This window comes from Tasmannia lanceolata, unplaced genomic scaffold (genome assembly GCF_043159265.1).
Source record: "Tasmannia lanceolata isolate RefF3 unplaced genomic scaffold, GAP_Taslan_0.1 ptg000003l, whole genome shotgun sequence".
Taxonomy (NCBI): domain Eukaryota; kingdom Viridiplantae; phylum Streptophyta; class Magnoliopsida; order Canellales; family Winteraceae; genus Tasmannia; species Tasmannia lanceolata.
Window position 1 is genome coordinate 36171882 of NW_027518680.1, and position 21438 is coordinate 36193319.

General features: G+C 35.5%; 1 long non-coding RNA gene across 1 annotated transcript in view; it reads right to left on the reverse strand.

Annotated features, from left to right (window-relative positions):
- Window positions 1-1834: 1834 nt before the first annotated feature.
- Window positions 1835-21438, reverse strand: part of LOC143854277 (uncharacterized) — a 50030-nt gene continuing 30426 nt past the window's right edge. Inside the window, exon 2 of the long non-coding RNA XR_013237474.1 lies at window positions 1835-3231. This is a non-coding gene — a long non-coding RNA (uncharacterized LOC143854277). The remainder of the gene's footprint in view (window positions 3232-21438) is intronic.

The following is a 21438-nucleotide window of genomic DNA, read 5'->3' on the forward strand; positions in this document are numbered from 1 at the left end:
TTTCTCATAGATTGTATATAATATCCATAGACGAAGCCATTCTGACATGTTGTTGCTGCAACACGTTCGATATCGACTCAAGGATATAACACTGGTCATTTGATCATCTTCATACCATTTTGTGGCTCTGTCCATGACATCTTGGGGAGCATCGGGACCATGCAACTAAGGTGCCTCAGTATCAAGACCCAATAAACTTTCCCTGCTGTGAGAAGTAGAATTAAGTTCCTCTTCCAGTCCTCATAGTTTGGACCAGTAAGTTTAGTGTCTTCAAGAACCCTAGCTAATGGATTGAAGGATACCATATCTAATGCAAAGGAAACGAGGCATAATATAAGCAAAACTAACCATTTTAGATTTTATAATGGCATATAACCATTAGATCTCGATTTTTTATCTATAATGGTACCGCCCATTGTTTGTCTCATTAAATATGCCCCTCAAACACATAAACCAAGAGAAATGACTTGATTCTCCAATGGACATCAGATGCTTATCAACTACAACTTTGTTGACTATGAGTGGATTCATCTAATCCATCATATTATAATTATGATATCTGATTTGATTTTGGCCTCCAAGCAATGCAGCGTATCTATCATTTGGGCATCACCACTCTTTGCTTGGTTAAGCTAATACCCACTGTCTCGAAATCATTTTACAAAACAGACTAGCTTGTGCTTTGCCATATGACTAATATATTTTGCAAAATCTCTTATCCTTATAGGAATCTATTAGTTACTCTAGATAGAAAATCAAGATCGATATCTACTTTGGCATATGACCGTCTTGTTCTCTAAACTAGCCAACCAATAGATGGCTATGTAAGGCCATGGGGATTATTCCTTTCAATTTAAATCCCTATTTACAACTTAATATTATATAAAGAGGGTATCTTTTAAGTGAAAAAATCTAATTTCTTTGCATGTATATAAACCAAACCATCTAATGGAAATACATATATAAGGAAAGGAAAATGCAATCAACCATCACACATCCAAACTATGAACAATAAAGCAATCCCATCCATAAGCTTAATTTTGACATCTTGGATTTATAGGGATTCTACCACTAACCATTTTAGAATTACCTAACTATTTTAGAGTTAGTTCATCCCCATAATGCCATATTACCAAAATTAAGCGTGAAATTTGTGCAGCTATTCGCTATTCGCAATAGGAAAAATCCGCCGACCTCAAGGTGATTTTTCAAAGGTATTGGTACTAATATACTTCATCATTTGGAGTATTTTAGATCTGTAATAATCATGAAGAATGCGTCTGCCCTCATTTGAATTGATAGAATCGAGGTCCACCATCATCTATAGCCTTCTTTAACATCACCATGTCCAAGTTCTCTTTGATTCTTCGATTGGACACATCAAGAGTGAATTTCTTTCTTCATTACTTCTGATTTAATATGAAAATAAACAACCCCAGTGTCCTAAACTAGTCTAAACAATATGTACATCAAAATAAATTCTCCATGGGAAACCAGTTGTCCGCACAACTGCCCAGAGGGAGTACATAAACCAATAAAACTATTAATTATTACATTGCGGACATTTAATTGCTACATTCTGAATTCCTAGGGTTGGGCAACCAAGAGGGGGGTGAATTGGTTGTCTTATAAAAACTATTGCCCTTTTTAAAATTCTTTGCCAATTCACCAAAGATTAGATGTTCCAATTAATCAAGTTGTTAAAATTCTTTGCCAATTCACCAAAGATTAGATGTTCCAATTAATCAAGTTGTATTAGTGGTGTGATAGATGAGTTCAAATCCTAGCTTTGGTTTCAAATACCTGATTAATTAGAGTAGGAACCAAATTAGCAAATCAGTAAATATACAAGATAGATTATATGTTAATCTCACTCAAGTAAAGATATCATAATCAAACATAACAAAGAGAGGGAGAAAGGCGTGTACCAAAAGAGAAATGAGCGCCAAGATTTTTAAGTGGTTCGGCTTTCAAACCCAAGGCCTACGCCCACTCTTCTCAAGGTCGTACTTGAGGTTATCCACTATTTTAAGAGCACACAATGTCTGGCTCCTTACAAATCTTCCGAGGGGTTTAATTACAACGTCCTCCCCCATTACAATGATTGAAGAAGAAGAAGAACTAAGATTTTGCCTTTTTGTTGGATTGATTACAAGTTGTGGCACAAATGATTCTCTCAAGAAAGATTACATGTATAGCCTAATCCAATCTCAAAAGGGTTTACTCAAGATCAAGGCACAAGTGGGGATTAGAGAGAGATTTTCAAAGTTTTAGCTCAAGATAGATTTCCAATCTTTCCAAAAGTTGTTAAATGTGTGAATAAACATTATATTTATAGTCCATATGAGTTTGTGAAAGTTTGGGAGTGATTTGGGCAAGAAACATTTCAAAACAGTAAAAAAGTAACTAGTAGTTTGAGCCCAACAACTCTATTTCAGACCGTTGGCAGTCGGTTGGGCTCGACCAGTCGACTGGCCCAAAGGGTCAGATGGCTTTATATAAAAAAACACATTCTTTCCTCTCCCGTCGACTGGGGGGTCCAGCTGATTCCTGTAGGGTACTGGCTTGTTTTAAAAAAACAAGTTTTGGGGTGTCCAGTCGACTGGAGGGGTCCAATCGACTGCCCCTGCAAAAACTGATTTTTCTAGTTTTTGCAGCCAATCTTGTAAAATAAATGTCTCTCTCGTTTCTTATCAGATTTCGATGTTTTTGTACTCTAAGGATATTATAAGAATGATAGGAATCTGTTAAAAATATTTTCAAAATTCTTTGAAATTTTTTGGACCAATTAAATCAAATTCAAGTGCTAATGTCATGTCTGTCCGTTTGTAAACTTTGGTTAGCACTTGGGCTCTATGTCCACTTAGTTTTGGGCCTATTTTGAAAACATTTTGGATTAGTTTTAAGTGTTCCTTGACTAAGAATAAATCCAAGAGAGAGGAATACATTCTACCATTCAAAGCACTCTCTTGAATGAGTTTTCTCATAGCCTTCATCTGATCTTCACTTTGAGTGCAAGGCTTGCTTTGGGATCTTCAAATTTGAGATCTCTGCTTGACATCTTCCATTCCTCAAGATCTTCACTTGTGAGATGATGTCACCAATATCTTCAGTCTCATTTGTCCTTTATGCATGTCGATCCTCAACTTTGGCCTTCATTGATCTTCCTTTGATTCTTCAAATGCTTGGGATAGTTGAGATAGAGCTCTTCCTTGGTTGTACCTACAAGGCCTGAAGAATCATGTTTGTTTCAGTTCCTTTGACTTGTGTTTGTTACATTGCATAGGCTATGTATGGTGATGTGCTAGTATATGTCAACCTGTGAAACCCTGTCTATAGCACAACACTCAAGGCAACACATTAGTCCATAAGAACTAATCAATTTGTGTTTTTAAATCATCAAAACATGGTGATTGGTTTAACCCATGGAAACCCTTGGGCTTTACACATTCCAGCAATCTCAAACCATAAAAAAAAATAACGAACATCCAAAAATATTATCCATATTAAATCATGCTCAAATTAAAATAAATAATTTTTTCATTTCGAAATTTTTTTTTTATTCAGCCATAAAAACTACTGACATCTAATTAAATAAGATAGAATCAATTCTTATGATGTCAGAAGTCACCAAAAAAATTTCGTGCAAAAATAATATCGTTTGAGAGAAAAGCTCAAAATAGGGGTTTTTGGGAACCCTTTCAGAATAGCATATTTTTTGAATATTTTAAGTGGGATAAAAATTATTTCGAAGACCATATTAGTTATTGGTTATGCTTATTTCACACCCAAATAATTTTTGAAAAATTTAATCTTGAGATATAAATTTTTCTCACAACTTTGGGGCCATTCTGGAATAAAACATATAATTCTCAAAATAAAAATCATCAATTTTGGCCCAACTTGAAAAAATCATATCTCCCAATCCGCTCATCGAATTTTGACGATTATTGATGCGTTGGAATCGTATTCGAGTCTAATTTTAACTATCAAGAAAGATTAGATCATAAATCCCATTTAGTAGATCAAAATTGCTGACTTTTATATAACAGTCTCTATGTACATTGATGAGCACATTTATATGTGAATTGTAGGTAGGAAAAGCATGCATATTTCATATTTAGAGCGGTACTAGTAAGGTATTTTCCTTATTTTTGGTGTTTCAAGGATATTCTTTAATTTCCATGGAAAATAGAGCTAAAGAGATAAAATTCCAAAGAAAAATTCAAGTATGAGAACAACTATGGGATCACCACCATTGTGGCCCATCATTTGAAGGGTTTAGATTATCTATTGTAAGCCCAAGGGTCTACTCTCCAATCTTGTTTGGATGATTCTAAACATAATTGATTGTGTTTTTGAATACTAATCAATTTGCTTTGTAGTATTGTGTTAAAGATAGGATTGATCATTGAAGAAACCAACACACAACATGGTCATGCTTGAAAATGTACCCAACAAGAGTCAAAGGAGCTAAGTGGAGCTCACATCATCACTCAAGCAAGCATACAAAGATGGAAGATCAATTGAAGACCAAAGCTAAAGAGGAATTGAAGGTTGCATAGGTATCATTGTACATCCCTTCTCTTTAGATTTTCAAGTCAAGGCAAAACGTTTTCAAAGTGTTTTTCAAAATTGTTTTCACACAACACTTAACGAACTTCAACGGTTTAGTGAATGAGTATGTGGTGGACCAACATGTTGGGACCCTCATAAACATTCCATAATTATCATAGGAGTTGAGTTCCAAAAGCCAAAAATCAAACAAGAAATAAAATCTCAAAATATACAGATTTTTAGGCTTCTCGGAACTCCGAGATTTTTCTCGGAGCTCCGAGCTCGGAACTCCGAGAGTTCTCTCGGAACTCCGAGAAATGGTCCAGTAGCTTCTGCCCATTTTCTCGGAACTCCGAGAAATGGTCCAGTAGAATATTTTGTTCTTCTGGCCATTTTCTCGGAACTCCGAGAATTTCTCGGAGCTCCGAGAATGGTTCTCGGAACTCCGAGAACCTCGCGACAGTTCAAAAAATAGCCGTTGGGATTTAAATGTTTTGTGGTTTTTGATATCCACACCCCCCAAACGGTCATATTCTTTTGAGGGACTATAAATACAATATCTAGAGGATTATTTCCTCTCTCTTGATCATTTGAAAAATTCCCTTAAGCATTCAAGCAAACTTGCAACCCTTTCAAGCTTAAGATTTTGATTTTTCCAAACTTGCCTTGCATTTGCAAATCTATTGAGTTTGGATTTAGAGCTATCACTTGCAACCATCATTGAAGAGCAATCAAGGATCTACAAAGAGCATCAAGCTTTCAAGAAGAAGCCAAGCTATTCAATCTTCACTTCTTGTATAGGTGGCTAGGGCATTCCTTATTTTAATTCCCTAGAGAGCAACCGCTTAGAACTCGGCGGAGAAGGAGAGTCTTTGTAAAGGTGTAAGGGTATCCTCATTTAATATCCCTTGGAAGTGTAACCGCCTCGGAGCCGGGCATCGTGGAGGTCTCCAATAGTGGAACCTTAAGGACGATCTTAAGAAGAGTGGAGTAGGGCTTTGCCCGAACCACTATACATCGGTGTGTTCTTTCTTGTCTTGCATTTCCATTATTAATTTTTGGTTTGGCATTTCATTTTGTTTCTAATTATTTGCACTAACCAAATATTTAATTAAGTGAAGAAAATTCCAATTAGGTTCACAAGTAATCATCAAAAGGGATAATTTAGTGTTAAAATTCAATTCACCCCCCCTCTTGTTTATTTCAATTGGTATCAGAGCCTCGTCTCTAATTTTTAGAAAACCCTAACCGGTCTAGAGTAAAGATTCTAAAATGGCAAACTACCCTCAACACCATGAAGGTTATTCAAACACTAGGCCACCCTATTTTGATGGAACAAACTATGGTTTTTGGAAAACTAAAATGAAAATCTTTTTAACCCAAGATTATCAAATGTGGAGAGCCATTAATAATGAATACATATTACCCATAAGAAACCTAAATGATTGGACCGAAGCCGAACAACAAGCTTCGAATTATAATGCCAAAGCCATGAATTCCCTTATTTGTGCTCTATCTCCCGGAGAATTCAATAGAGTATCAAATTTGAATTCGGCTAAGGAAATTTGGGACACTTTGGAAGTCACCCATGAGGGAACCAATCAAGTCAAAGAATCTAAAATGAACCATCTCTTTCGGCAATATGAACTCTTTCAAATGACACCCGATGAAATAATTGCCGACATGTACACTAGGTTCACCAATCTTGTAAATGGACTAAGGGGACTTGAAAAACAATTTTCAAATAGAGACTTAGTGACCAAGATTCTTAGGTCCCTACCTTTGTCATGGGAATCCAAAACCTCCGCAATCACCGAAGCCAAGGACATGAACACATTGAACCTAGATGAACTAATAGGGTCCTTGATCACTCATGAGATGATTTTCAAAACAAAAGCACCCGAAATTGAAACTAAAAGTGAAAAACGAAAAGGTGTTGCTTTTGCTTGCAATGTAGGTGAAAATGAAGATACAAAGGAAGACATGGAAGATGAAGTTGCCCTCCTAACAAGAAGGATCAAATTCTTACAAAGGAACATGGGAGGCATGAGAAATAGAAGAACTAATCCCCCATTCAAGAAGAAAGAAGAACTTGGTGATGGGTCTTCTCAACCCCGATGCTACGGTTGCAAGAAGCTTGGACACATTCGCCCGGATTGTCCACTCAACAATGAACCTACTTCAAACAACCGCTTCAAGACAAGAGAAGGCAAGAAAGGAATGACCGCCATGTGGGATGAAGAAATTGAATGCGAAGGCGAACAAAATGATGGCGAAGATTGCTTGATAGCAAAGAACGTGTGCTTCATGGCCTCAACAAACGACAATAACGAGGTAAACACTTTAAATGATGTCGTTGTTTTGAAAGAAGTTCTTGATTCCTTACAAAGTGCAAATGATGAACTTGAAATTCAATTTGATAAAATTGCTTCACTTGAAAACTCTCTTGCTAACATGACAAAAGAATTTGGTTGGTTAAAGAAAGATCATGAATTTTTAGATGATAAAAATGAAAAATACAAAGTAGAAATTCATGAGTTAAATGCTTCTATCACCATTTTGAATGAAAATCGACAAGAGCTTTCGATTGAAAACAACAAGCTAAAGCATGAAAATGGTAAAATATCTTTTGAATATGATGAACTAAAGAAACTATTTGAAAATTTTGAACATAGTTCATTGAAATTAGATAGGCTTGTTAACATTCAAAGAATGCCACATGATAAAAGTGGACTTGGTCTTAAATGGAATACTACAATATCCAACTATAAAAACAAATTTTTAAAGGCTTCTTCTAATAGTACCAAAACTTGCTTTTATTGTGGTTTAGAAGGTCATTATAAAGTTGCTTGCATGCATGCTAAACAAGATAAAATTAAATTGAACTCTAAAGTAAAAACAAATGAACATAGTAAGATTAGGAAGATTTGGGTACCCAAAGGATCTCACTTGCCTATTCATATGTAGGTATGCCTTAAAAGCCATAACAAGAAGAACACATGGTACCTTGATAGTGGATGCTCTAGACATATGACCGGAGACCTTACTCAATTCGCATCCCTATCACTCAAGGATGGTGGAGACGTTACCTTTGGAGATGATAAGAAAGGAAAAGTCAAAGGTGAAGGCACCATAGGTAACTCTACCTCTCCCATACATGATGTACTATTTGTTGATGGCTTGTCCCATAATCTTATTAGCATTAGTCAATTATGTGATAATGGTTTTGAAGTTGTCTTCAATCCCGATAAATGCATTGTTAAAAATAAGATAGATGGAGAAGTAAAATTCATAGGTTCTAGAGACAATAACATTTACACAATTGGACTAGATGATCTTAGACTCCAAAATGTGACTTGTCTTAATGCCATTAGTGAGGATTCTTGGCTATGGCATAGGAGGTTGGGTCACGCCGGAATGGATCTCATTTCGACCCTCTCCTCAAAAGAAAGTGTTAGAGGATTGCCTAAGTTCAAATACATCAAAGATCACATTTGTAGAACTTGTCAATTAGGAAAATAATTGAAAAGCTCATTTGCACCTAAAAATATGATTTCAACTTCCTACCCCTTGGAGCTACTTCATATGGATCTTTTTGGACCAATGAAGACAAGTAGCCTAGGTGGAAAGAGGTACGTGTTCGTAGTTGTGGATACTACTCACGGTTTACTTGGGTCGTATTTCTACCACACAAAGATGAAACTTATGGAAACTTCCTTACATTGTGCAATCAAATACAAAATGAAAAAGGTGTTGCTATCTCTTACATTAGAAGTGATCATGGAACGGAATTTGAAAATGTACATTTTGACACTTACTGTAATGAACATGGCATAAAACATAATTTTTCCGCACCTAGAACACCTCAACAAAATGGAGTAGTAGAAAGAAAGAATCGAACTCTCCAAGAAATGGCTAGAACTATGTTGCATGAAAATGATCTCCCTAGATATTTTTGGGCGGAAGCGGTTAGCACCGCTTGCTATATCATAAACAAGGTATATTTAAGGCCAATTTCTAGGAAAACACCTTATGAGCTTTGGAAAAACTTGAAACCAAATATAAGCTATTTTAGAGTGTTTGGATGTAAATGCTTCATTTTGAACATTAAAGAAAATTTACACAAATTTGATAAGAAGTCGGATGATTGAGTATTCTTAGGGTATTCGTCACATAGCAAGACATATAGAGTATTTAATCAAAGAACCCTAGCTGTAGAAGAATCCATGCATGTGACATTTGATGAAAGAGAGCCAACACCTCAAGAAATGCCACATGATGAGGATGAACCCATTGAACATCTTTTTCCAAAATTGAGTGCTCCTCCTCATGCATCTACAAGTCATACATTACCTAGTGAGGAAGTAGAAAATAAAAATGATGACTCATTGCCTAGGGATAGGAGAACATTGGTAGATCATCCTGAATCCCAAATTTTAGGTGATGCCACATCGCCAGTGAGAACTAGATCATACTATCGTAGTGTGAGTAACAATTTGGCGTTCCTATCCGAATTAGAACCTAAATCCATCAAGGAAGCTGAAAAGGATGAATATTGGTTGATGTCTATGCAAGAAGAGTTAAGTCAATTCGAAAGGAACAAGGTGTAGAGGCTAGTGCCTAGACCTAGTGATCATCCAGTCATTGGCACGAGATGGGTGTATAGAAATAAATTGGATGAAAATGGAATTATCACTAGAAATAAAGCTAGGCTGGTAGCCCAAGGGTACAATCAGGAGGAGGGAATAGACTATGATGAGACATTTGCTCCTGTTGCCCGTATGGAGGCTATTAGGATACTCTTGGCATATGCATCCCATAAAGGATTTAAATTATATCAAATGGATGTCAAAAGTGCCTTCCTAAATGGCTATATCCAAGAGGAAGTGTATGTTGAGCAACCTCCAGTTTTTGAAGACTTCAAACATCCAAATCATGTCTTCAGGCTTGATAAAGCTTTATATGGATTAAAGCAAGCTCCTAGAGCTTGGTATGAGAGGCTTTGCACTTTCTTGGTTGAAAAAGGATTTGAGATGGGAAAGGTGGATAAAACATTGTTTATCAAAAGAGAAAATCAAGATATCCTCCTTGTTCAGATCTATGTGGATGATACCATCTGTGGCTCAACTAATCAAAAATTGTGTGATGAATTTGCAACCTTAATGAAAAATGAATTTGAAATGAGCATGATGGGTGAGTTAACCTATTTCTTAGGACTCCAAATTAAACAATACAAAAATGGAATATTTTTAAATCAAGAAAAATATACAAAGGAGTTATTACAGAAGTATGGCATGGATAGCAGTAAGATATCAAGAATTCCCATGAGTACTACTGCTAAGCTAGAAAATGATGAATTTGGAAAATTTGTGGATCAGAAATTGTATAGGGGTATGATAGGTAGTTTGCTCTATTTGACAGCCAGCAGACCAGACATTATGTTTACTATCTGTCTCTGTGCTCGATTTCAATCGGATCCTAAAGAGTCTCACCTATCAGCAGTTAAGAAGATCTTCAAGTACTTAAGAGGAACCCAAAGTCTAGGACTGTGGTATGAAAGATCATCTTCCTTCACTCTCATCGGATATTCAGATGCAGACTTTGCTGGATGTAGAGTAGATAGGAAAAGCACTAGTGGGACTTGCCAATTCTTGGGAAAATCACTTGTTTCATGGTTTAGCAAGAAGCAAAATTCAGTAGCTCTGTCCACAACAGAAGCAGAATATGTGGCAGCTGGAGCTTGCTGTGCTCAAGTCCTATGGATGAAAAGCACATTGATGGACTATGCAATCAAAATGGAAAATATTCTCATCCAATGTGACAATACTAGTGCTATAAGCTTAACAAAGAACCCCATACAACACTCAAGAACAAAACACATTGAGATTAGGCACCACTTCATCAGAGATCACTCACAAAAAGGGGATATTTGCTGAAAATATATCAACACTGAAGATCAATTAGCGGATATCTTCACAAAACCCCTTAGTGATGATAGAATTTGTTATACCCGAAGTGCCTTAAACATTTGGAGTGCGGATCAAGTCAAAGAAATTGCCAAAGAAATTGCCAAATAAATACTTTGTGTCTTTCACCAGCTTATCTATATAGTATTTATACATATCATCTTTGTTTAGTAGTATCTGCATGAATGAGATGTCAAATATTAATCTTAAAAATCACTCAATTGATACTCTTAGCCTTCTTAGTTTTCTAAGTTGGAGAGGTATCTTCACTTTAATTAAAAATACCTAACAATTTGACATTTGTCAACATCTTGATCATGAACAGGTATATGTGCATTACTTGGCTATATATTTCTATATACCATAAGCATTGATTTAGGGGGAGTTATCTACTCCTAAAATTTTTTTACACCCTTTCTGTCGATGACAAAAGGGGGAGAAGGTTTGAAATTGATTATCTATTCAATTGACTATATGCACAACATGCTTATAACTTGTATCATTTATCTGTGTGCATATATTGAGGGGGAGTTCCAGTATTCACTTGCCTACTATGTCACTCCACACACACCTCATAATCAATTTTGTTTGTCATCATCAAAAAGAGGGAGATTGTAAGCCCAAGGGTCTACTCTCCAATCTTGTTTTGATGATTCTAAACATAATTGATTGTATTTTTGAATACTAATCAATTTGCTTTGTAGTGTTGTGTTAAAGATAGGATTGATCATTGAAGAAACCAACACACAACATGGTCATGCTTGAAGATGTACCCAACAAGAGTCAAAGGAGCTAAGTGGAGCTCACATCATCACTCAAGCAAGCATACAAAGATGGAAGATCAATTGAAGACCAAAGCTAAAGAGGAATTGAATGTTGCATAGGTATCATTGTACATCCCTTCTCTTTAGATTTTCAAGTCAAGGCAAAACGTTTTCAAAGTGTTTTTCAAAATTGTTTTCACACAACACTTAACGAACTTCAACGGTTTAGTGAATGAGTATGTGGTAGACCAACATGTTGGGACCCTCATAAACATTCCATAATTATCATAGGAGTTGAGTTCCAAAAGCCAAAAATCAAACAAGAAATAAAATCTCAAAATATACAGATTTTTAGGCTTCTCGGAACTCCGAGAGTTCTCTCGGAACTCCGAGAGTTCTCTCGGAACTCCGAGAAATGGTCCAGTAGCTTCTGGCCATTTTCTCGGAACTCCGAGAAATGGTCCAGTAGAATATTTTGTTCTTCTGGCCGTTTTCTCGGAACTCCGAGAATTTCTCGGAGCTCCGAGAACCTCGCGACAGTTCAAAAAATCGCCGTTGGGATTTAAATGTTTTGTGGTTTTTTATATCCACACCCCCCAAACGGTCATATTCTTTTGAGGGACTATAAATACAATATCTAGAGGATTATTTCCTCTCTCTTGATCATTTGAAAAACTCCCTTAAGCATTCAAGCAAACTTGCAACCCTTTAAAGCTTAAGATTTTGATTTTTCCAAACTTGCCTTGCATTTGCAAATCTATTGAGTTTGGATTTAGAGCTATCACTTGCAACCATCATTGAAGAGCAATCAAGGATCTACAAAGAGCATCAAGCTTTCAAGAAGAAGCCAAGCTATTCAATCTTCACTTCTTGTATAGGTGGCTAGGGCATTCCTTATTTTAATTCCCTAGAGAGCAACCGCTTAGAACTCGGCGGAGAAAGAGAGTCTTTGTAAAGGTGTAAGGGCATCCTCATTTAATATCCCTTGGAAGTGTAACCGTCTCGGAGCCGGGCATCGTGGAGGTCTCCAATAGTGGAACCTTAAGGACGATCTTAAGAAGAGTGGAGTAGGGCTTTGCCCGAACCACTATACATCGGTGTGTTCTTTCTTGTCTTGCATTTCCATTATTAATTTTTGGTTTGGCATTTCATTTTGTTTCTAATTATTTGCACTAACCAAATATTTAATTAAGTGAAGAAAATTCCAACTAGGTTCACAAGTAATCATCAAAAGGGATAATTTAGTGTTAAAATTCAATTCACCCCCCCTCTTGTTTATTTCATCTATGGTTCACCAATTGGTTGGTTCGGTTAAGCTTTGGAAAATGATTCGATGGGTACAAGCAATTTATCCTAAGGCCCACTAAATGTGCGGTTAAGATCATCGTATGGTAGTGGATTGCAAGGTGCAAATAATTTTACATTGTTGCCCGTCGATTGAATCGTTAAGATCAGCCCACAAAAATGTTTCAAGAGGTGCAACCATTGGTAAGATTGAAATTCACATTGGGATCCATGAAATCAACAGTTTAGATCATCTCATTGGAATGGTTTAGTGGTGCAATTATATTACATGATGGACAGTCAATTGGATGGCTTGGATCGTTCCTTGGAGATCAATAGGGGAGAGGGAATTAGTAGGTGTTTTATGTGTATTACAAAGGAGGGGTAGATTTGCCATTTACGAAAATATGTGGCATGGTTGCAATTCATTGGAAAAAGTGGGGATAACTTTGTTGTTTCGCAATGTAAGCAAGAGGAAAAATAGGGGAAAATCCATTGACTTAGCTCTCTCTCCCAACTTGGTCGATTCTCTCTCTTTCCCCCCATTCCAACGATTTAGCAAATCTAGCATCCCCTATTTTCTCTCCCATCCCCCACCGAAATATCATTCTCACTCCCCTTGCTAATTCGTGTCACTCTCTCTCTCTCTCTCCCTTACACGATTTATTTTATCCATCCTCCCTTAATTTTTAGCCGTTTTGCACCCCTACTTCGTAGGAGTTCAAAAGTTGAAATCCGTTTGGTAATTGTGCTCCCTATTTCGATGGATTATCCTTCCCTATTTTCTAGCAAAAGAAGATACCCAAAATATGGCAGCTATTAGTTGGATGGCTTGGATCAACCTAAGAAAATGGGAAGGGGCCATTGGATTAAAACTTGAATTGAGTTTCGGCCAACTTGGTGGGGCCTACCATTGTTGGGGAGGAAGAATATTCGGCTAGCAAATAATGTGGGCTGTCCAAAATATTTTTCACTTATCTAATTGGTGTTATGTTAGGAGATGGGGCTGACGTTGTTTTTAGTCCACTTAAAACGTGAACATCTAGTGGGCCCATCTTAAGAAACCGACCCACTCTATCTCTTTCTTATACATAGCAGCCATCATGTGCTTGCTTACTTTATTAAGAAAGAAATCTCATATTTTGGATTGTTTCCCAACCTCTTTTCTCTCTCTTCTAAACAAGGCAATCATCTCTTTTATTTAGGGATTAAGAAGGCAAGAGTTGTTTTTTAGCCTACTCTCACTTCCTAATTTTAAACCGACTTTCCCATATCACAACTCTTAGCAATTTTATCTCTGGTCCACTCTCACATGCTGAAAAACTCTCTCTTTACAAAAAGATTTCGAATGTCTCACTCACGGTTTGGAAAAGCAAAAACCTGCATTTTTGGAAAGTCCTCATTCATGTTTCTTTTCTAAAAGAAAAAGATTTTTAGCAAGAAGCCAAAATCCTTGGACTCTTTCTCCCATGTTTAGAAAGTTGGTTGCAGTTTATTTTTTTTAAGAAACCCTTTTCCTCTTATATTCGAGGAAAAAAAGTATAAAAAAGGAGGGCCATTGCATATATCTCTCTTCTTTTTTCTCTCTCCTCTACAATTCTCGCCCACTTTTCTCTCTCATATATTTCTTCCAACATATTTTTCTTCTTCCCCTAATTTTTTTGTCAAAAATTATCTCTTTTGCTCTCTTACACCTGCCTACCTTCTTACATTAATTAATCTCTCACTCTCTCATTTCATCTTCCATCACAAGAGGCTCGATCCGACCATCCAAAATTCGTTCCAAGGCGACACCAAGGCAAAGAAGGAAGGCGATCAAGGATTCCACCATTGCTAAGATGAGAAAAAGACTAAGTTCTTATTAATGTTTTCTTTTATTTCAATTCCAAATTGATGTACTCTTGTTATAATTTCAATATTAAAGAAGAGTATATTTTATTTCTTTTCCCTTTTAAGTTCTTGATTGCACTTTATTTTCTTGTTTTATTTGTTTCTTTTTCCTTCTCTATGAGTAACTAAACCTCCTTTACTTGGGGTTCAGACGAAGCCATGGGGAAGGAGAAAGATTGTTAATTAAAATCAATGAACAGAATTGAATATTGTATAGAGTCTTATATTTGTAACATCCCAATCATTCATGCCATTGGCTTTCCCCTTTCATATGAATAATTGTTGATGAACAAATATAATTTCCATATAATTAATATAAAATTGGGTAGTATGTTTGATCAATCACTCATGGGCAATGACATCCATTGATCTTATTTCCCATTGACCGAATTTATTAAATATACAATTCAATACAAAAGTTGGTTTAATTAATTATCCAATCCAAACCTATGGTGGATTCTAACCCTAAGTAATCTTTTAATTGAATTAAGGTTTTGAAATCAGTTTCCAATTACTTTTCCAATCAACTTTTCCAATCAAAATTCCAATTCAATTTAGAGTAGTTTTTCACTCCATTTTTCCAATCAATTTAAGTTTTTAGATTTTGGTTTTCTAATTAGATGAGATAATTATTTTTAATAGAAATCCTTTATTGGTTTACTTTGCCTAAATATAAGGATTGAGTTTGTAAACGTTTCTTCATTGTTTTCGACCCATATCTATTTAGTTTATAAACTTAAATATATTGTTGGATCCGAGGCTGTAGTCCACGAAAATTCTGAGTACATTCCAGGCAACAATATATCTTAAGTTTATTTTCCAAATAGTATAAGGGTAGAAATCACAATTCTCTTCCCTGAGTTCGACCCATCTACACGCGATTATTTATAATATCACAATCAAGTTTTTGGCGCCGTTGCCGAGGAAGAGTGCGGTTACTTTAAATTTCTTATATTATTCGAAGTGATTTTTAGTTATTTAGTTTAAATTAGTTGTTTCTTTACTTTGGTTTTTTACTACTCCTTGTTCTAACTTCGCAATTTTCTGTGTATGAGTATAGGTTGGGATGCACAACTCTGTCAACCGTTTGGAGAGAGTAATTCAACCAATTTCAATTGCCATGGCGGAAGAGGAAGTTCCTAAAACCCTTCGCGATCGTTTCGACCCTGCCCTAGCAACACAATCTTCTTGTATTCGATTGCCAGCTGCTCGGAGCAATAATTTTGAGTTAAAATCGTAATTTATTATGATGCTCCCTCATTTTCACGGACTCCCTTCTGAGGATGCCTATTTATTTTTACGAGAGTTTGAAGAGGTATGTGCTTTAATTAAATTACAACAACTCACGGATGATGCTGTAAAGTTGTGGTTCATCACTTTCTCACTCAAGGAGGGAGCTAAAAAATGGCTTTACGGTTTGTCCACAAACTCCATCACCACTTGGGAGCAGTTTACAGTCACGTTTCTTTAAAATTTATTTCCTTCACATAAAACTAACAAATTAAGAAACGATATTCTTCAATTTTGGCAAAAATCCCATGAGTCGTTTTCAAAATTTATGGACAGATTTATAGATCTACTCCAAGAATGTCCTCACCATGGCTTAAATACGTAGCACTTGTGCTGTTAGCCTAAGAGTATCCCATGGGTTCATTCAATCACCTTGTTTTGATGATTAACAAACGCAAATTGATTAGTCGTCTATGGATTAATTGTTTGCCTTGAGTGTTGTGCTATACAAAGAGAATTCACAGGTTAAATCCAGGTTAGCACACACTATTTCATGGCCTATGCTTATACATGAACCATACACAAAGTCAAAGGAACTAGAGCATACTTGTACCAATCATGCCTTGGAGGTACCACCAAGGAGAGGCTCACCACTTATCATCTCAAAGCATTGAACAAATAAAGGAAGATCAATGAAGGCTAAAGCTTGTGGATCAACAACTTGCAAATGAGCTTGAACCAAATGGTGGCATCTTCCTTGGAATGTGTCAAGCAAAGAAGCTCAACCTTGAATATCCCAAAGCAAGCCATGCACTCAAAGAGATGATCAAGCAATGGCTACCTCAAGAGTTCATTCAAGAGAGTGGTAAAAAGGGTAGATTGTATCACCTATCACTCTTATGTTTTCTCTTTATCAAGGCACATCTTAAAACCCCTTAAAAATATATTTTCCAAAGAGACTAACACATCCTTTAGGAACTTAAATAGATAAGTGAATGGCCATAGTGGTGTACCAATATGTTGGGACCCATATGGCATTCAACACAACACTGAACAAAACAGAGCTCCGAAGAAACAACCTGGACTAGCAACTAAATCCTATCAAAACTTATTTAAAATATTTTCAAATATTTTTAAAAATATTTTTAACAGATAGCTCTCATTTTTCTCATATCCGTAGAGTATAAAAATGTCGAAATTCGACAAGAAACGAAGCAGATATGAATTTCTCAAGTCGGAAGCAGATTGCTGGAAACCAGCCTCGGAACTCAGAGAATTTTTCTCGGAACTTCGAGACATTTCTCGGAGCTCCAAGAAAACAACCAGGGACAAAAAAAATATAGCCGTTGTGGCCTAACGGCTAGTTGACTGTTTGACCAAATTTTGACTGTTTTGCCCCCCAAACGGTCATATAGAGTTGGAACTTCATATATCACATTAAAAGGGTGTAAAAGAGATAATGACCATGGTCCAACTCTAACAAACCCTTGAAAATTATTTGGCCATCATTTTTGGGTTTTTCTCTCCCGCTTCTCTTTGTGCCTTGATTTTGAGAAATCATTTGAGAGTGGATTAGGCTATACTTTGTACATCTATTTGAGAGAATTGTAGTGAGCTTCTACTTGCAGTGTAGCCTACATAGAGGCAAAGCTTTTAACTTCTTCATCGTTGTAAATTTGGCGAAAGGAACGCCGTGTAAGTTCCATGGAGAGTTTGGAATCGGTGGTAAGGGCATCCGTGTTTAATTCCCTTCGGTGAAGCACTTAGAACTTAGCGAAGTAAGAGAGTCGGTGTAAAGGTGGCAAGGGCATCCTCATTTAATTCCCTTGGGTTGTAAAAGCCTTGGAGCCTTGCGTGGTGGAGACTTCAATAGTGGAAATCCTCCAAGTGCGACCTTGAGTAGAGTGGAGTAGGTCACTGGCCAAACCACTATAAATCTTTGTGTCACTTGTGATGGTATTTGTCTATCTCTCACTCCCGCTTTCACTCTCTTATTTGTGCTTTGCATTACATATTTAGAATTGAGTGAGTTAACATTGGCATTTTACTTAAATACCTCTACATTGCTAATTAGGCCATTAAATCTCCTAATTAAGTGTGTTGTTTAACAAGGGTTTTTAAGCTTCTATAAATTTGTGATATTTGATTAAGTTTAACTATTTCAACTTAATTAACAAGAGATAAAACTAATGGATAAAACTAGGATGATTTTAGTAAGAGTTTTCAAAAGGGAAAGTTTTTATAATGACACCCAATTCACCCCCCTTTTGGGTTGCCTAGTGGGATTTCACTTGGAATCAGAGCTAAAGGCTCTATATAGATTTTTGAACTTTCAAATTTCTTCAAGAGAAAAGATCTATTTTGGAAACCCCTATGGATTTTGAGAAAGGCCAATCCTATCTTGCTCCTCCATTCTTTGATGGAACAAGCTATGGATCATGGAAAGTTAAAATGTTATTCTTTCTCAAATTTCTAGATTGTGAAATAATGCATATAATTAAAGAATACTTCACCTTGCCTAAAAAATGCAACAAGCTTGCTTTGAAAATATTTTCTTTGAATTCTAAAGCTATAATTACACTGTGTTGTGGAATTTCTAAAGATATTTTTGTAAAAATATCTTCATGTGTTAATGCAAAAGAAATTTGCACTACACTTGAGAACATCTATGAGAAAATTATTTGTCCTAGTGCATCTATTGATGAAAATGTTATTTGTGGACAAAATAAAGTTTCTCAAAACTCTTTTGCAAATGAAAATGGTTTCAAAAAGTCAATTTCCGATTTGCAAAATCAAATTGAAAATTTGAAAATGGAAGTTGATGAAACCATTTCCAAAAATGAAAAATTAAGTCAACTCAACAAAATTTTGATAAACAAAAATGTTGACTTAGTTCAAAGATGTAAAGATTTGGAAAGTGAAAATATAGAGCTTATTGAAAATTTTAATTGTTTAAAGGAAGATGAAGAGGAATTAAGAGCAAATTCGTCTCATGAAATTGATCGCTTAGAAGATAAACTTGAGGAGATGAAATTAGAAAAATAAAAACTTGAGTTGGAATATAAGACCCTACAAGAAAAATGTGCTAAACATGTTTGTGATTATAAACATTCTTGTTGTTCATCTAGTCCATCTATGCATGCTTCTATTTGTTGTGATTATTGTCGAAGACTTGGACATTATAAGTCTAAATGCACGTTTAGATTTGTAAAATCAATCAAATTTGTCTAGAAAATAAAAGACACATCACATAGAATAAAATTGGTTGGACCCAAAATGGTTTGGATTCCTAAACCCCCTACTTGAGTCATTTCATGTACTTAGTAGATTTAGGAGATGTGCTTAATTGAAAATCATTTAAAAATTTACTTGCATAAATACCATGTGCTTATTCTTGTTTTGATTCCATGTATCTATGCATGCTTGTGCTTTAATGATAAATTTCTTTTTGGAATTCAGAGTCTATGTGCTTAAACTTGTTTTACAATAAGACTTTGATACTTTGAACTTAAAATGTAAATATCTTTTAGAGATTTTGATGGAATAGATACCATGTATTTATTTGCTTGAAAATTATGGATCTATATCCTTATGCTTAATTATCATATCTATTGGAAAAGGTTCCCTAGATATTTTATGCTAATATCTAGTTTATATTAGTGCAAAATTGTTCAATCTTTTGTAATTTTAGATCCTAGATGTTGTATTCCTAAAGTAGATTGATATCCTTGCATCTAGCCATATGTGCTTCATGTTCACATCTTTTGAGAAGAAACAAATTATATATACAATAGACCTATCTTCTTTGATTCTTATGTATCTATATGTATTATGCTAAGTGCACACCATATGACTTAAATCTTATTGCACTTAGTACTCATCCACATGACAAGCCACATTAGAATACTTAATGTGAAAATCATGATTGATCTTACATGAATATCAACCTCTTCTTTGCCCATGAGTTCAAGTTAAACCCATAAGTGTATATCTTTCATATTTGAACTCTAGTTTGGACAAAATTGGCTTTTACTATATTATTTGGTATTTAAAGTGATTTATATATCATTTCTAGCAAAACTAAGAAATTAAATGCCATGTCTAGAAAATGAACACATCTTAGACATCTTTTATGCTCTAGGTGAGTAAATATAGTTACATATTGCTTAGCACCTAGTTGTCCTTCCAATCCCCACACAAGACTTTTTTATTATGTGCTTAATAGTTATCATTAAAAGTAATAAGAAATCTTTGATAGGTTTAAAGCATTTGTATTCCCGAAAGCTTTAATTGGATATACTCTCATGACTAGTATGAACCTTGAAAGTTAGATGATATCATATGTATTTAGTCATGGTAGTTCTCTTTGAAATACATGTGTCGAAGGTGTTATCACTTGATAGGTACATCCTTAGAGTCCTTGGATTCTTCTCTTAAAGTCATATAAGATTACATTATGTAGAAAAAGTTGATAATGAGTCTAGATTTAACATGTAAAACTCACTTGAGTAAAAATTAAAATTTTTATTTGAATCTAGTACCTTATTTGGGCATCTACTCACTATGGTTGTTGGTACACTATACTTTGTGATGGGAACACTTGTCTCCCATACACTTTGGTTTTCCATGGGATTATGCACTTTGTGCTTAATGCCTTATCATTACATAGGTGGTTGTGGATGTAGGATGTAGATGTTTGAACCATGTACTTCATTTGTCATGTTCTTATGTCCAAACATGGTAGACTATCCATGGATGTGATTGATATGGATCATGTCTTTCTCATGAGGTATACTCTCACCTTCATGAGCCATGTATGTCTCTCTAAGACATGGTACTTTATTGACCATTCTTACTATGTCTTAGTCCTATAGAATTGAGCTCAAATTGGTTTATATATATTCTATAGTTATCACCCCTTGTTTGATAGTATCTATATTTATGAGATGTCAAACCTTAAGTTAAAAGCCATTCAATCGATACTTATGCCCTCTTAAGAGACGGTACCATCATCATAATTAAAATACTTAACCAAGTGGCCTTGTGCCAACATCTCAAACATGAATAGGTATACACTTATATGTGATCTCCCTAGCTAATTATGTATGTTACATACTTAGGGAAGTAAAGATTGAATTTGAAAAATACGATATCACATTTAGGGGGAGCCTGAGCCAAAGATTGAAAATCTTTTTTGCTATGCTTGTTTATCATGTAGAGCTAGATTATGGCTATAATTTTATTCATGATAAACCGACACATAGAGAGTAGAGTGTCATTGTAGCCTAAGGGTTGATCTAAAATTGTTCATTTAAAGATCCCTTAGAGTCTATGTGAGGACAACCCTTTGGATTCATGCATTGCATGATCCTTTTTCAAAAGGGGAGTTTGAAAGTTAATCTTGTCCTTTATGTCTTATCATATGATTCTAAATGTGTATATCATTCCTCATATGATAAGTACACTCATTTGGAGTAAGGCTGCTCCATGTGTGTTGTTTTGGGCTTGTCATGTGTTCTTATTTTGGTATCATTTTCTTTTTGTATAAACAAAAAGCCCATAGCCTAGACCTTAGTGTTATACCATTTAGGCCTTTGACTTGTCTTGGATGATCATACATGTTATCATATATTCCAAGCATAAGTATTCCCATTCTAGAGCTCTATGTTACATAGTCTCTAGAATTTCTTTCATAGGATTTCTCTTATAGATGATTATCCCATTCCTTATGAAAATATCCCCTTATC